At 35.6% G+C, this 16,910-nt stretch overlaps 1 long non-coding RNA gene across 1 annotated transcript; it reads left to right on the top strand.

Annotated features, from left to right (window-relative positions):
• Nucleotides 1-13,432: 13,432 nt before the first annotated feature.
• Nucleotides 13,433-14,083, top strand: LOC149140466 (uncharacterized). Its single transcript, XR_016264488.1, has 3 exons — nt 13,433-13,501; nt 13,647-13,693; nt 13,896-14,083. It is a non-coding gene; the product is annotated as an uncharacterized LOC149140466 (long non-coding RNA).
• The last annotated feature ends 2,827 nt before the right edge of the window (nt 14,084-16,910 follow it).

The following is a 16,910-nucleotide window of genomic DNA, read 5'->3' as shown; positions in this document are numbered from 1 at the left end:
GCTCACTCCGGGTCGATCTCGGCAAAAGACAAGCGAATGGGATCGAGATGACTGAAATAAAAGATAATTTTAGGCTAGGTATGAAGTACAAGGGTTTGATTTGAGTTTTTGGGGATTTTGTGTTGGAAACAGGGAAAGGCAAATTGGCTCGGGGATGAGGCATAGTATCTCAAGGAATTCCATCCTTGCCTTGAATTTTGGCCTTGTTCATGGTATCTGAAATCTCAACATCAAGAGTAATTGTCTTCCCAATTAGAGTTTCGACAAAGATATGCATTCAACCTCTCAAACACAAAACCAAGTGAAAAGATGATGCCTTTTGGATGTTTATAATCACTTCAGGTACAACCATCCTCCAGTTTCTTTCTAGCAAGATTCATTGTTAGTAGCTAGAATGTATGCCCTCTTCAACTTGCATCTTTGCCTAGCTTAACTTGTATACCCTCCTTAATGGTGCCCAAGATCTCCGCCTCAAAAGAATGGTTTTGCCACTCAAAGCTAAATACAGAATTCCATCCCACAATTGAGGAAAGACAGCAAATGCTTTCCAGTGATTTTTTGGAATCTTGACGTTCACATTGTCAAAATAGTCAGAACTCTCTACCCCTAGATATAGTCTTTCCAATGAATACCTTCAATAGCTCTTTTAAGTTAATGTATTTACAAATATCTACTTATTGGCAACCACTGATACAAAACAAGCCTCCATACCAAAAAAGCATATGATAAAGTGAATCAACTTTTATAATAAAACAATTCGAACAAGAAATATATAACTTACCCTTCTTTATCCTTAAAACTGCAAATAAACTTCAACATATACCAAAAAAATGTATGATAAAGTCAATCAAAGTTTGCAATAAAACGATTCAAAAAGGTAAGAAATAGAATTCCCTTCTTTATCCTTCAAACTGCAAATAAACTTCATTTCCAAATAGGTTATGAGGTAAAGGCCCCCCCAAAAAAAAATGTGGCAATCTACAAGCTACCAAAATACACTAAATTCAAAGAAACTGAAAAATCCTCCGTGACGTTATTTCAAACAATGAAAATTAAATTCAGTACCAATGGGTAAAACATACTAAGATACCTCTTTTTCTGAGTTTTGTTTAGCTTTGAATTTCACATCAACCATAGCTAAAGTGTTAAATATGTAACCATTTATGGTATCTAAAAATTCCAGGGAACTGATTGGGGGATATTTTACCAAAAAACCTTACTCTTTTGGGCTAAATGAAACACGCTAAAATTTCAAATTAGCACCGACGAGTAAGTCATACTAAGATACATAAATTTATTAGTTTTGTCTAGTTTTGAATTTCCTATCTGGCATCGCTGAAGTGCTAAATATGTGACCATTTCTTCTAATTTCAAAGAAAAAAAGGTTTTGCACCTGTTTTGAAAAAAAAAAGGCAGTAAATTTCCAAGGAAAATTGTAAAATAGCACTCAAAAAAGAAAAGAAACCTTAAAGAAGGAAAGGATGCATCTAAAGATGCCAAGGACCAACTGTGAAGTCAACACAAAAAGATATATAAGATTTCCATACATTGTAAGGAAAAGTAGTTGTGACAAATTAGGACAGATTCTCTTCAATTCAATGTCCAATTGAAAGGTGAAATATTGAGAGAATAAAATGAAATGTAACTCTTGTCAAGGCCTAACTAAGAGGCATTATATCATTATGCTTCTACAAGACCCTAATCATTTAAAATTCCAAAAGAATTATTCCAAGATACGCCAAGCAAGAAAAATATGTTTCCATTGCATGGAAGCTTTTGTTACAGGAAACTAATGATCTTCACCATTATCCAACATCTCAACCCATTCACAGGACCCGCCATTATCAAAATCAGCCTCAGATCCATAATATATATAGAAACAAATTATCTCCCCATAACCAACTAGGCTCACTTTTGTAACATCGATGTCTACAATCTGTAGTAAGTGTCCTAGTTTACATGAATATTAAATAGAAATATTCAAGAAAGGTAATTCAATGTGCTCTTCATTTCAGCCCTTGTAATGTCGATGGTATAATACATATTCAAAAAAAACTATTCAACACATGTCTAATACCAAATTCAAACACATGTATGAAACATTAACATTGTAAGTTTCAAGAAGCCATGTCAAATTCAGACTAAGAGAAAACTAGCTATATGCAAGAGGGAGAAAAAACAAATAGCTTATCGACTCAAAATTTGTCCATCTTTAACAACATGCGCGTCTTATCAGTAGTTCGGAGAAATAAAAATTGTTTCTCATTTAGCTAAGCCATACTAGTATAAGGGCAGTGTCAGTTTTAGAAAAATGTCAATACTAGATAACAATTCATACAAAATCTATAGATTTGTAGCTGACACAAATTAACTAAAAGGAAATTATCCACCAAAATTCCTACTATGCCACTAAATCCCCAATCCAACTGCATCAGTATCATAGACGGTATTAAATGAAATTTAGAAAAGCATTGGAGAAGTTTCTTTCCTGGATAAATAGAACTACAAAGAAAGCTACAGAACACTGTAAGATATAAACAACTTCATACAACATTATATGTGAAGCAGAATCTAATCATACAAGCATACCACAAATCGGGTTCATATAAGATATTAAATATACAAGGCAAAGCATCAATAAACAAAACCAAATAGTAGCACTTATAACTCTTGACCTTTTCAAATAAGTACAAAATCGAAATGGCAAGAAACTGGACCAACCTCTCTATCACATGCATGATTAAATCTTGTAATCTCCCGTAAGATTCCCTGTAACCATCATTACAGTCTCCACATCATCAACAGTGATTTTTTTGTTATTGTATAAACCATTAAGTTTCTCTGGAACATTGTTGCTTGTACTGTCTGTGAGACTAGTGCCAATCTCATTAATTGTAGGTTCTTGACCATTGTCAGGCCCAACATGCCTTGCCCTTAGTTTCTTTTCTAAGTCTATGTGAAAGTGACCTCTATTCTCCATAGATAATAGTGAACCTTGGGTTCTACATCAATTTTCTTGGTTTCTTCCTATTAGGCTTCGTTGCTCAACTTCATTGATACAATATTTTGCAGGGTACTTTCTTCATAACTATTAAGACCTTGAGCAGGAAAATATGCATATCGACTTCTGGCTTGTCTCCACTGTGTTTGGCTTCTTGATGTATGTAAATTTTCCCCCTTATACATAGACTACCCCTCGAGACCAACTTTACCCAGGTAGGTGAGGTAGATCCTAAGCAAGATCCACCTCACCCACAATATTGCAGGAGCATATCCTCCCCTTGAACTGGGACTAACTTGATTCCCCATGGCAAAGTGCTTATGTCACCCACAATTGAAGTTTCAAATATTGCCCAATTGGGACTAACGTTATTCAATTTCCAATTTTCTTTCTTTGGTTAGGCAGCTACCTTTTGAGGGGTACTCCACTTGTTCTAAATATAGACTCTATTACAGGTACCATGTTTACCATAGCACTAAGTTGGGCTTAATTCCCTTTGTTACCAGCATTTTAAACAAAAGGTTGATTCATGACAAACATTTCTTCGAATGGATAATTCTTTACAGATTCCATTGGTAAATTATATCTAAGTGTTGGAAGGTTGCTTTAAAAAGGAAAGCGTTATCAGAAGTCACTAGGAAAGTCTCATGGCAGGTATTGACACTGATATCGAAAATATGGATTCACTGTTATTGACTAAAAGCACCAAGACGCTTGGCTTGCTTTGTTAGCAGATCTTTCACCAGGAGAACAGAGCATTGTTGTTGTTGTCTTTCGTTATACTAGGTTGTCTCAACCTGATAAACAAGTCACAAAAACACAGGTTGTTGTTGTTGTTTCCACTGAAGAGGCAACATAAGTTGTCTGAGAGGAGCTAGCTCCTATCAAAGCAGAATCATTGGCTGAAACTAGAGTTGCAACACATGCTGCTCTAGAAGCCCAAGTGGGAGATTTAAATGAGGATCTCATAAAAGATAACTTCGTTATTGTATATCAGCTTTTGGATGAGAAGATGGATAGTGGATTTCCTTTAACTAAACAACCTAATATTTTGAATGATATAATTGCACCACCAAATATTGTCAGTAGAATGTTTAAATGTTGTGATTGGGGGTTCTTCAAGTGTGAGCAATACTCTTCCACGTGCCATTGCAACTCATGTTCCATGGCATGCAAGTGACCTAAAACATCCAAACAATGAAGTTTTTTGTGCCATTATCAACAAGGATGGATTTCTTTTGAATTGTGAAGTTTTTGGTGAGGTGCAAGTGAATTCCCGACTCTCTGGTGCACCAGATTTAATTCCAATCCTTCTATTATTAATGATGCGAAGTTTCATCCATTTAATGCCAATCCTGCTATTATTAATGATATTATATTTCACCTATGTGTTCGTTCTCAACCATGGGAATCTCACCAAGTTTTATTATTGGTGCCACTTAACGGGGACTTACAAGATTATGTAAGAATATCCTTCAAGAGTATCCGCAAAAAATGAGCCTGCCACTTCCTAGTTATCTCTGTCAAAGGTCAGGAAAGATACATTTGCCAACTTTTATCTATGTTGTTGAAGTCTTTAGGGTTCATTATACAAGGAGTGTTACACACACTAAAAAAAATAAACAGAAATTAAGGATGATCGAACAACATGATTGGAATTCAAGCACAAGTTTTTGATTCTGATAAGGAGAGGTTGTTGTTCCAAATATTTCTTCCTTTGAAGCTGTTGTTTCATACCATATTGACTTCCCAGCTTCAATTTTCTCCAAGAAAAATGGTTAGCTGTTGGGTTGGAAAGGCTGCGTCTCCCTGATTGGACGAGATTTTTGAGACTTCCAATCATTGTTTGAGGGTTTTCCTTCATGAAGGATGCATTGTTTAAGAATTTAGGGATTTGAGAATCAATTAAGGAATTAGAGAGTTGCATAGAGTGGAGCTAACAAAGATTAATTATTGAGTGGTGGAAGAGAGGATCAGCATGACATGGGCCAGAATAAATGTGAGAACATACATGGCCGGTTCCGATCACTTCGGTTGTGTAGTGCGGGGCTTAGAAAGCAGCTCGAGCATAAGAAAAAGAGGAAAAAGGATTTCTGCAAAAGGACCCTTTGTGTTCCCTATCCGGTCTAGGGTGGTTGGAGCTAAGTATTCTTCACACTGTACAGTGGACGTCTCTGGCACAACAGAACAGGCTGAATGTGTTTCTTGATGTTACTGCTTTGGGACAAGAGAATATGTCTCCCTTTAAGCCAGATTTTATTATCACATCCTTTTAGAAGGAGGAATATGGAAGCCTTTCCACAATATTGAGTTTTTCTTCAAGGAAACCAACCAGGGGAAAAATTGTCGGACCTTCTCATGGAATGCATAATATCGGAAGGGTTGACCCCTGGGCAGAAGGTGGAACTCATAATTTAGGTCCACATAGGCATCATTCTCCTGGTTATTACAGCAATCATGTTGGTTCCGAACCCCAGGTTTCTGCAAATACCATTGTTGCTGCCAAGGTTGAAAGAAGTAGCTTTGTTGTTCCCATGCATGGTACTTTATCAAAGATGATCTTGCAGCACACGAAATTGCAAATGATTGACGGCATGCAATGTGATTGGTTTCGGTGGTAAAAGATTCCACCCTAGCCAATCCCTTCTTTCTATTATGTTTAACATAATTTCTGAAACATCACTCATCTGTTTGTGGCAAGCAATTATTTCTAAGGAAGTAAATATGCGGCAGCGAGGTTTTGTGTCATTGTTTGAGGAGTGAAGGTTTGTTGGGACAGTGTAGGCCAGTCCAAGGTTATGTTGGAATAGTGTCTCTCTGTGGCACTCACTAAGGAGGTTTTGTGGCAGAGTGTTAACTCTACGGCTTGACCTGGGAAGGGGATTACCCATGTAACTTTCCCCAAAGTAATTTGACGCGACACTTTAAACTTGGAGGCCTACTTGAGACAACGATTATCTTAAGGCACGTCTAGTGACAATGCAATAGTTCTGAATTAGAAAAGTTCCATGTGCTAGTTCTGAGGCACTTATGTGAGCAAGAAAATACCCCTGAATCTTGATATGAGGCTACGACCCATCTTGAGGGAATTTCCTCTGGCAGCGTAGACTTAATTATATAGCATAGTGATCGTGTAAGGCTTGGCTCAGGGAAGCCAGGGTTTGAGTTAGCCCTCTTGTGGCTGCGACCACATCTGAAGACTTTCTTATGGCGGCAACCCCTATCTAAGGCAACATCTGGTGGAACGGAGTGGAGTCTGGGAAGCAAGGTGCTAAGAATGGTGAGTTGGAGCAACTGCGTCCCAATTCAAGCAGCAACGAAGACCTTAGGGCATCTCTGGGGAGCAGCAAGGCCTATTAGGATAACAACGAGGTCTATTAGGGCTTTCTGATGATAATAAGGCAGCAGAGTTGTGAAGGAAAACTGAGAAGTGACAGAAAGACCTTGTAAGCTGGTTAGTTGTGTTGCTGATAGGATAATTGATATTGCAATATTTGAAAAAGAGTGCGACTATTTCTAAATTGTTGAGCGTTGTACCACAAATTCTGCTGGTGTAACGGCCCTAGGAGTGAGACTATGAAATTGTAACTTCCTATACACTGTTGGTATTGCTGAAAAATTATCTAATTGTTTACATCGTTGTGCAATCAATGGCATCTCTGTTAATTGAAAAGGGATGTTGTGATAGTGGTACAAAATAGTCATATGTTCTTTTAACCCTAAGGGTAAATTCTCCTAAGGGATATTACATTCAAGTCTCGACAAAAATCTGCATACCACAATGCAGACAAAGAACAAGGCAGAGGGTCGATTCTTTCATAATAAATCAGCAAAAGTCCTTCCATCTTAAAGTTGCTTCCCACCAAATATCCACATCTGCTGATTTGTAGGAATTCTCTCTTATCCTGAATCTTGGTTTTCACATTGTCAATTCTATCAAAGCTCTCAAAATCAAGAGTAATAGTCTCACAAGTTTACATCTTCATGGAGATATGTATATCTCCTTGGAGATGAAGGACAAGAAGCAAGGTAGATACTTCTGAATATCATAATCACCCAAAGTCTTGTCATAATCAAACTTTTTCCAGCAAAGAAACATTTTTTATGATCTAGAGGAATTCCTTACCTATCTTGAATTTTAGCCCCATCATAAATGAGACGATGGGGAAAGAAGAGATAGGACCACCTTCCCCACCCTCATTTCACTTTCTAATAGACCTACATTGTTGATAGTATCTGAGTTCTCAGCCTCAAGAGTAATTGTCTTCCTAAATAGAGTTTTGAGATCTACACTCGCCTCTCAAACACAACCAATTGAGAGAGATTCCCTATGAATATTGTAATCAATTAGATACAACCATCCTCTAGTTTCTTGACAACAAAGATTAACCATTGTCGTTTAGGAGGTAAGCCCTCCTTATCTTGTATTTTTTCCTTGATATTATCAAAGGTGTATGAGCTTTCCACCTCGACAGCAATGGCTTTTCACATTCAAAGTCCTAACAAAGATTTGCATTCCACCTCTTAGAACAAGCAACAAGTGAAGCATAGATTCCTTTTGGATAACCACTGAGGGCTTGTCCATCCTCCAACTACTTTCCAACAAATGTCAATGTTTCCTGATGAGGACAAATGCCTTCCTTCTCTTGAATCGTGGCTTTCACGTTGTCAATTGTGTCAGCACACCCTAACTTTGGAGTTACAGTCTTTCCAGTCAATATCTCAACCAACTCTTTCGAGTTTCCAATCAAATTCCTCCCAAAATGTCTGCACATTGGCAACTAATGATACAAAACAAACCTAACCTATTCCAAAAAGGGTATCATGAAGTAAAAAAAAATTGGAATAAAAGCAATTCAAACAAGACAGACACATATTTTCCTTCCATATCCCTAAAACAAAAATTAACTTCAATTTCAATACCACATTTAGAGGTAAAGCCAAAAGAAAGGTTTGGTCGTCTACAAACTACCAAAAGATAAAAAGATCAAATCCCTAATATGGACAGCACCAAAATTCAAGGGATCTCCCCGGTATGAAGTCCCAACTAGACCTCACACAGTTTGGTGCAGGAGTCCCATCCGGTACAATGGCCCGATTGCCATTATCTTAAGGCTTTTTCTTAGCTCTTGTTGTTCAGCACATGAGAGCGTTACGCTTGTAACTTCAAGAAAGCGAGGTGAGTTCCTAGTGAGTGCGTAATGTAACTTTTTGTTTGGGTTCTCTTACTGTAAGGGAGAGGGTAAAAGTGAGCCTCTAGATGAGAGGTAGTAGTACCACCCAGGGAGAGACACATGCGAAACAACAAGGGTCTGTCTAGCATCCAGTGGAGTAGTCCACAGCGGATGAGGCAGTCGTTAAAACCAAAGTACAAGGGAAAATGCGGGCCTTCCCTCTTAGTATTGGAGTCCCACAATCCTTCAGGATATCGGGAACTCCTTGCTCTATTTCTTGAAAGCTGACATGTCTTGTCTGGAGACAGGTGATGGATAATTGGCGTGCATTCTTGTTATCATTGATCGAAGAGGAGAGTTGATAGATGGAATGGATATTGGGGTTGGAATGGCTCGCATGCAAGTGTTTGACTTCGAAGGGGTGCCTTTTAGATGTTGGCGATGCCATAAATATGGGAATTTAGTGGAACAATATGGACTTCCTCTCTCCAAGAAGCCATGGAGGGAATCAGAGCTTCCTCCAACTTCGATGGTTCAAGGGGTTTCTAAAGAGTCGATCAAATTTCCACTAACCCATAGTGATAAGGTCCCACTTTCATAATGAAACCGAGGGAGGAGGTTTAGCGGGACGCGGGTTTACCCGAGGATAGTGCCATGCACGTTGTTGAAACTTTGACTAAGGTGGGACGTGGGGATGGTTCTCATGTTGGGACACCCAGGGAAAGAAACACTATTATGGGCACTCTATCTAAAGCGGGTCTGAATATGGAACTGGGGCTCTCGAATGTCTCTAAAGTCATAGATGAAATGGTATATGAGTTTTATCACATGTCTTCATACAAGAGCGAAGGCGTGGGCCATTATAAATTTTTGTATTAATATTAGTTGTGCCTTTTAAAAGATTTAGACTTTTTATCGGTCTCGTATTCTTGGCATATATGTTGGCTTATGATGGTGGATAGCATTATATGCTTATATCAAAGAACAATATGTGGTTTTGATGTATTTAGTGGTGTCGAGATGTCAACTATCTTGGTATGCTGGAATACACACTGGATGTGTATCTAGAGAATGTAATTTTGTATCATTTTAATCAATAAAAGAAAACTGTGATTTTTTGTGTGGAAGAAAATAATTTTAAAAATAGTAGTAATTTTGTTAATTGTTATGATATTTTTAAATCTTGGCAATGTGAGATGTATCATGAGGGTTTTGATGTCTATTTTAATTTACTAGTCATTTCAACTCATTAAAAATTGTTTTGCAAATTTGTGAGTCTATTTGAGTTTACTAGCCATTTTTCCCTTCATTGTAAAGATTTGTTAATACACACACACTTTCACTTGCCTTTTTTGTTTTGCAACTCATTAAAAATTGTTTTGCAAATTTGTCGAGAAACAACCTACCTGCCTAACTACATATTGCTTGACAATTTAAAATGTAAAATGGTACCATTTTTTGCAACTCATTAAAAAACGTTTTGCAAATTTGTCGAGATACTACCTACCCTAAGTACATATTGCTTAACAATTTAAAATATAAAATGATATTAGTATCCAGTGAATTTCATATAGTTATTATATAAAACTAAAAATCAATAACTTAGTATATTTTCAAACTCTTGAATCTTCAAGCTTTGGAATACCTTACTCGAAACATCCACGTAGTAAATATAATTTTAAAATGAAAAATAAATCAACACTAAATTAATCTTGTCTAACAAAAAATAAAAATAAAAAACCTGTAAAAGCATGAATTGAAACCCTATTATTCACAAAAATGTGCATTTGTTTGATTGCCATTTCCGTTGGAAAAGCATATAAATTGAAAACCAAAACAAAAACATGTATGGAAAATGCACCAAAACAGCATCAGGCTAACGTGGACCAAAAAAAACACCAACCCACCCCATCCTTTTAAAAATAGGAAGCATCCTTTTTAAAAATGGAAAGCCCAAGAATTGAACATTTAAAAAGCAAAAAGCATGTAGTCTTTTTTCCTGAAAAAGAAAAGCCCAAGAATTGAAATTTAAAGAAGCGCGAAATCTGAATTGAAGAGAGGAGCGCAGGGATTTTCTCTATCGATAACTGGTAGACGGTTCCAGAGGAAGTAGAGGCCGTAAAACTCTCATAACCATTAAAGGGAGGGAGTTGGGGAATCCCTATATATATACATATTAAGTCTTTATCAATTTTCCAGCATCTTCCTCCCTCCTCCATATCCAGTCTGTTATGCTTGTGTTGTTGGGTTTTCGAAGTCTGTGGTTTGAGTCTGGGTCTATTTGTGTTTAGGTCGAGTTTGAGTCAGTCATGTCTGTCTCTGTGTCTACGTCTACGTCTGCGTCTGTGTCTGCGTCTGCTTCGACGTCTGTGTCTGTGCTGGACAGAGGAGGAGGGTGTGTGTGTGTGGGACAGAGAAGCGGAGACGAGTAGGGCAGTGGAGCCGTTTCATGGAAATCAATTGTCTCTCGGACATTGGCTCTGAGCTGTTTCATGGAAATCAATTGGCGCATGGAGATTAATTAATTATTTCTCAGAAATAGTATGAATCCAAATATATTTAATTTGAGTATTTCTGTGTTCATCTCTGCTCTGTTGACAGAACTAATTCCATTTTTTTACCTTGTATTTTTTTGTGCTGTGTAAATTATTGAACAATCTCCACCAAGAATGAATGAATGAAGGGTTGACGTTGTTGCAGGGAAATTAATGACGGAAAAGATCGTTGACGTTGGCACTGTTCAAAGCCTACTTAACTGAAGAAATAAAATCACTAATCCCAATTCCAGGTATATATATATATACATATCTCCTAAACATGGTGCAGCGTTACCCATTTTTGTGGGATTGAAGGCTCTGCGTCCTCATCAATCATTTCAACCTGATTTGTCCACCATTTCAATCAGATTTAATTTCGCCTTCGTTGCTTCAATCGGCCTGTGTACGGCTCTGGCTTAAGCAGTTTATCGCCATGCCAAGCATCCCTAGCTTTTTGCATGACTTCTCATAGCCTCGTGTTTGGGTTGGGTTAAATCTACGGTGTATTTGTTTAATTTGTGGTTTTGCGGTATAATAGTTTTTGGTTCATGGAGATGAGAATAGGTTTTGGTTCAATTGTCTCTCAGAAATGGTATGGCAGAGTCAAATTCTATTTAATTTCAGAATTTCAGTGTCTCTGCTACTAATTCCATTTCATTATTATGCATTGTATATTATTTAACAATCTTTACGGGCTAATGGATGAAAGCAGGAAAGAGGTTGTCGACGTGGTTGAGAAATGAATGAAAGAAGGAAAGAGGTGGTTCACGTTGTCGCTGTTCAAAGCCTACAGGCTCGCTGAAGAAATGAAATCGAACCCCAGTACCCAGGTATGTAGAGATGGCCCTGTATGATTAGTAGTTTAAACATGGCTAATTTTTATTAGATTTAATGTTTCCTTCATTGTTTCAATCAGCCTGTGCACCCTTGTCTCTGGCTCTAGCTTCACCAATTTATCCCCTGTGAATTTGTCACTGACTTCTCATGTTTGGGTTTAATCTATGCTGTGTATTACTTTAGTTTAGTTTGTGGCTTTCCTGTATAACCTCTTTTTTATTACTTTAGTAATAAACCCATGTTGTATTTTGTGTTCTTTGTTCGTTTAACCTGTGGTTTGGTTGCTGGTATAACTCACTGTGTATTTGGCTCTGTTTCCTCCACAATAATTTTAATTTTATTTTACCCATTTAAAACGCTGTTTCCTCCACGCTAATTTTCATTTTATTTTACCCTTGATGGGCTCTGTTTCCTCCTCAGTAATTAATTTTACCATTTTACCCTTGATGGGCTCTATTTCCTCCTCCTCAATAATTTATATTAGATTTAATTTTTCCTTCATTACTACTTTAATCAATCCGTCGGTCTCTGGCCCTCGTTTCACCAATTTATCCCCTGTGAATTCAAGCATCAATGGCTTTTTGAATGATTTCTTGGGTTGGCTCTAGTTTCACCAATTTATCCCCTGCGAATTCAAGCATCAATGGCTTTTTAGATGATTTCTTGGGTTTAATCTGCTGCTGTGTATTAGTTTAGTGTGTGGTTTTCCTGTTAAGCCATGGTTTTAGCGATAGCCGTGTTTAATGGATTTAAGGCTCTCATTCCTCGTCAATAATGGCAACCTGATGCGATTTCAATTAGATTTAATTTCTCCTTCATTGTTTCAATCCGCCCACCTGTGTAGGCATATGCGTCTCTGGCTCCTCTGCCTTAACCAATGTATCCCCACTAATTCAATTCAAGCATATGCGTCTCTGGCTCCTCTACCTTAACCAATGTATCCCCATTAATTCAATTCAAGCATATCTGACTTTTTGCTTGATTTCTCATAGCACTGTTTTTGGGTTTCATTTGCTGTGTATTGGTTTAGCGTGTGGTTGTTCTTTGGTACAACCTCTCGTATATTATACTATATTAGTTTAGTTTAGTTTAATATGTGGTCCTTTTTTTATATTACTTTGTGCTGTGTGTTGGAGCTTTTTTTCGGTATTTTTAAGCTTTTAAGTGAATGAATGAAATATTGAGCAATTGTGTTGTGTGATCAGGGTGGGTTATCATTAGGTTTTTTCCAGGCTGCTTTACACCCCAATCCAATCCATGAACTATTATTGTCTAAGGTTAGGTTAGTGCAACACTATGGAATCATCGATTCATTCCAGGATGAGCTTAGGTGTAATCATCTATTTAGTAGAACCAAATGGCCACCTATATATAGTCTTTTGTGTGTATTAATTTAAATCAGGTTCGTCCGTCTTCTATAATCAACCCGGGGGCATATGTTATGTTGTATTAAAAATCTCATTAAATTTCTTTTTCTTCCAAAAATGCAACATGTCAATTACACAACTAACTCATTCATGGAAATCGGCTTTTCTGCCCCATCTTGGGAGTGGGGAATTATTCGTCTAATTCAACACCCCCATCAGGTCCGTGTATATATCTTTATATGAAATCACCATTTGCAATTTGTACTGATGGATTGATTTCCAGGAGAGATGGTCAATGGCTCTGAATTTTTATTTTATTTTTTATTTTATTAGTATTCATATTAATTATATTATTAAAATTAAATAAATTAATTTAAATTTTTATATAAATTATAGCTATCATTTTTATATTGAAAAAGAATATTTATATCATATGTGCATTTTGTTTTTCTATATTTCTTTTTTAATGGTAGTTTTGCTTACAAAAGTTGCTCTGTTTTTTTATATTTCTTTTCTAATTTCAGGTTTGCTTACAAGAGTTGCTCCTAAATAAGGGTTTACTTATACTTTCTGAAAAGTATCAACGTAGGTACCACCATTTTCATTATTTGAATATATAATAGAAGAGATATATGTGCAAGAGGAAATACAAAATTTGCAATATACTTCATTAAAAATATTTCATTTTTTCATGTGTTTTTTTTCCTAATATTTATATGTTGTGTGGCAGATTTATTTACATTTACAGGAATGGCTTTCTGAAAAATACCAATGAAGGTACGTTCATTTTCACTATTTGAGTATATAATAGAAGAGATACATATAAAAGAGGAAATACAAAATTTTCATTATACTCCATTAAATAAATATTTCATGTGGCTTTTTTCCTAGTATTTATATGTTGTATGTCAGATTTATTTACAGAGATGGCTTTTCGTTAGGGTTCTACTCAAAGTAATATTTATATGTTGTATTGCAGATTTATTCACAGCAATGGTTGTGTTCTCATTATGGTTTTGATCAATGGAAATATTGATGTAATTATTTTCTTTTCTCAATATTGTGAGAAAATTATGTACATACACTTATTAATAAAGTGATTTTTTTAATGGAAGGAGTTTTAACTCCTTCCAAATGCTCGAGGAGGATGGGGCCCCATTCTTCTTAGAGTAGTGTAGAGTTTTTTGTGGGTTGATTATTTTTCCTTAAACTCATACATATCACAATACATTTACTTTATAGCATTTATATTTAAAACATGCAATTCTACACTTCAATTATATCAATTTTATATTTTAAAATAATTTGGGCACATAGAAATTATACAATTTTACACAAATGCATGAAAAAACACTAAATATCTCTCTACTACACAAACCATTCATATTTTTTTATACTACTTTTGCATTTTTATTGTTTTTTGAAGGATTTTTGCCATTTGTGTATTATTTCATATTATTTTCATTTTTATATTATTTTTGTTTTTGATTGACTTTTTGAAAATTTCTGGTTTTTTTGTATTATTTTATGATGATGATGATGGTGGTGGTTAAGGTCCCCTGAGACCAAATAATGATCTATCGGACCTAAAAAGACAAATTATTTATTTTGATTTAAGATTTTATTCCTATGCTCAAAAAGCTTGGAGAGAAGCCTCCCGAGTTCACTATAATTTTGGCATTGTAAAAGGCTAGGAAGGTCAGTATTGTAACAAAGGTTGTGAAATTGAGATCTAATGTGGTTGTATGCTGGGCACTCTAAGAGGAAGTGGTTTTCATCCTCAATGCTCCCATTCTCACAAATATGGCAGATCCTTTCCATCCATGGCGTTTTAGGAACTACCCAGCGGCTAGTTTCGCTATGGAGCTCATGAGAATTCGTTCTAATCTTTGCTATATTAATTTTCTTTTTTGAGCTAGTTAGAATAGAGAGATACTTTTGATCTTCAAGGGTGGGGTTGATGACCTTCTTATAATAACTTAATTTTCTTTTAGACGCTAAATCTTTCTCACACCACAATTTTTCTTTGAACTTAGAAGTAACAATATTTTTAATGTTATTTATGTTTTGCAAAGCATCATTCTCATTGATCTCCCAATAGTTTAACCAGGCCCTTGTGTCCTTATGCCATCCTCGGTTAAGCCTTAGGTGATTTTGGCTGGAATTTAAAGCTAGCTTAGGAAGTCTATGATTGTCTATGTTATTGAGCTTGTGCTTGTACATCAGAAACCTGAGCATAGCTAGGCTCTCAATAGAAGAAAGACCTGTTTCTATAAGGAGAATAGGATAGGGTGTATTACTTTTAATTTTCAGGTTATAAGTTATAAAACGCTTCTGGATTTGCTCAATCTTCCTCCATGATTCTCTGGAGATGTTGCAGCCCCAAACTTCACAGCCATATAAGATAACAGGAGTGACTAAAGTTTCACAGAGGAACTTCTTTTTATCCCACATTACGAGGTTTGATGTTTTACAATTATTTTCAAGACCAAAATAAGCTTTCCATCCCCCATTGATCCTTTTCTCAATGCTATGGTTCCAGTTGAGCTTGTGATGGATATCAATTCCTAGGTACTTGTAAGAATACACTTCCTCCAAGTTATTATTGTCATACGTAAAATTAGTGCAAGTGTCCTTCTTAGATTTGATAATCATAACTTTTGTTTTGTCTGTATTAATAGTCATACCCATGGTAGAGCAGAAATCCTTAAGAAGTTTGAGTTGCTTATCAAGATCAGAAGGGCACCTTGCCAGAAGAACAATATCGTCAGCATAGAGAAGAAGGATAATGACTATCCCAGCTAAGATTGTGCCACCACATCCTGCTTCTTCTAAATAACCTTCGAGCTTATCGATGTAAATGCCAAATAGGGTAGGGGAGAGGGGGCAACCTTGTTTAACTCCGATGTTACACTTAATATCTTTTGATAAAATTATGAATTGTGTAAGATGTATTTATTCTGCTGAAATTGTATATCTATTTGTGGTTTTGAAAATGTTTTATTTAAATATTCTGAATCTAAATTCTATGTTGTGTGTTTGTTTTTTTGAATTTGTATGATGTATGTTTATGCCAGAGTAGTTGTATAAATATTTGTATGTGATTTGAAATTGGACACAAATGAAATTGTGATGTGTTTGTGGTATTGAATTGTGCTTGCAATGAATTTTGTTGTGTAAATTTGAATGTATATATAATGTAGGTGTGTGTTTGCTTATTTGAATTTGTTTTTCTTGTATGTTTATGCCAAAGTGCTTGTATGGATATTTGCATGTGATTTGGAATTAAACACAAATATAAATTGTAATGTGAGTTTTGTGTATTCAATTGTGATTGCAATGAATTTTGTTTTGTAGAATTGAATGTGTAGATATAGTCTAGGTTTGAATTAATGTGTTTTGTGCTTACTTATTTATAATTGCATAAGCATACTTGACCCTCTGTTTTTGTATGGACTTTAAATTGTGTAATGTGTGTTTACTTATGTGATTTGAAATTGTAATGTGATTTGAAATTGTATTGACTTTAAATCGTATGTGGTTTGAAATTGTAATGTGATTTGAAATTGTATTGACTTTAAAATGTATGTGATTTGAAATTGTAATGTGCTTAGTGTATTGATTTATAGTCGTGATGAGTTCTATTGCGTGTAATTGTGATTGCAAATGTGTGTTTTTTGTATTGAATTGTGATTGCAATGAATTTTGTTTTGTAGAATTGAATGTGTAGATATAATCTAGGTTTGAATTAATGTATTGTGTACTTACTTATTTAAAATTGCATAAGCATATTTGAGTGTTTGCTTTTGTATGACTTTAAATTATATAATGTGTGTTTACTTATGTGATTTGAAATTGAAATGTGATTTGAAATTGTATTGACTTTAAATTGTATGTGATTTGAAATTGTAATGTGCTTAGTGTATTGATTTGTAGTTGTGATTGAAATTGTAATGTGTTTGGTGTATTGATTTGTAGTTGTGATGAGTTTTAT

This window comes from Pinus tabuliformis, chromosome X (assembly GCF_031772625.1).
Source record: "Pinus tabuliformis cultivar Carrire ecotype Pingquan chromosome X, CPIR1, whole genome shotgun sequence".
Lineage (NCBI taxonomy): Eukaryota > Viridiplantae > Streptophyta > Pinopsida > Pinales > Pinaceae > Pinus > Pinus tabuliformis.
The sequence above is the reverse complement of the archived record's forward strand: the minus strand, read 5'-3'. Positions and strand labels throughout refer to the sequence as shown.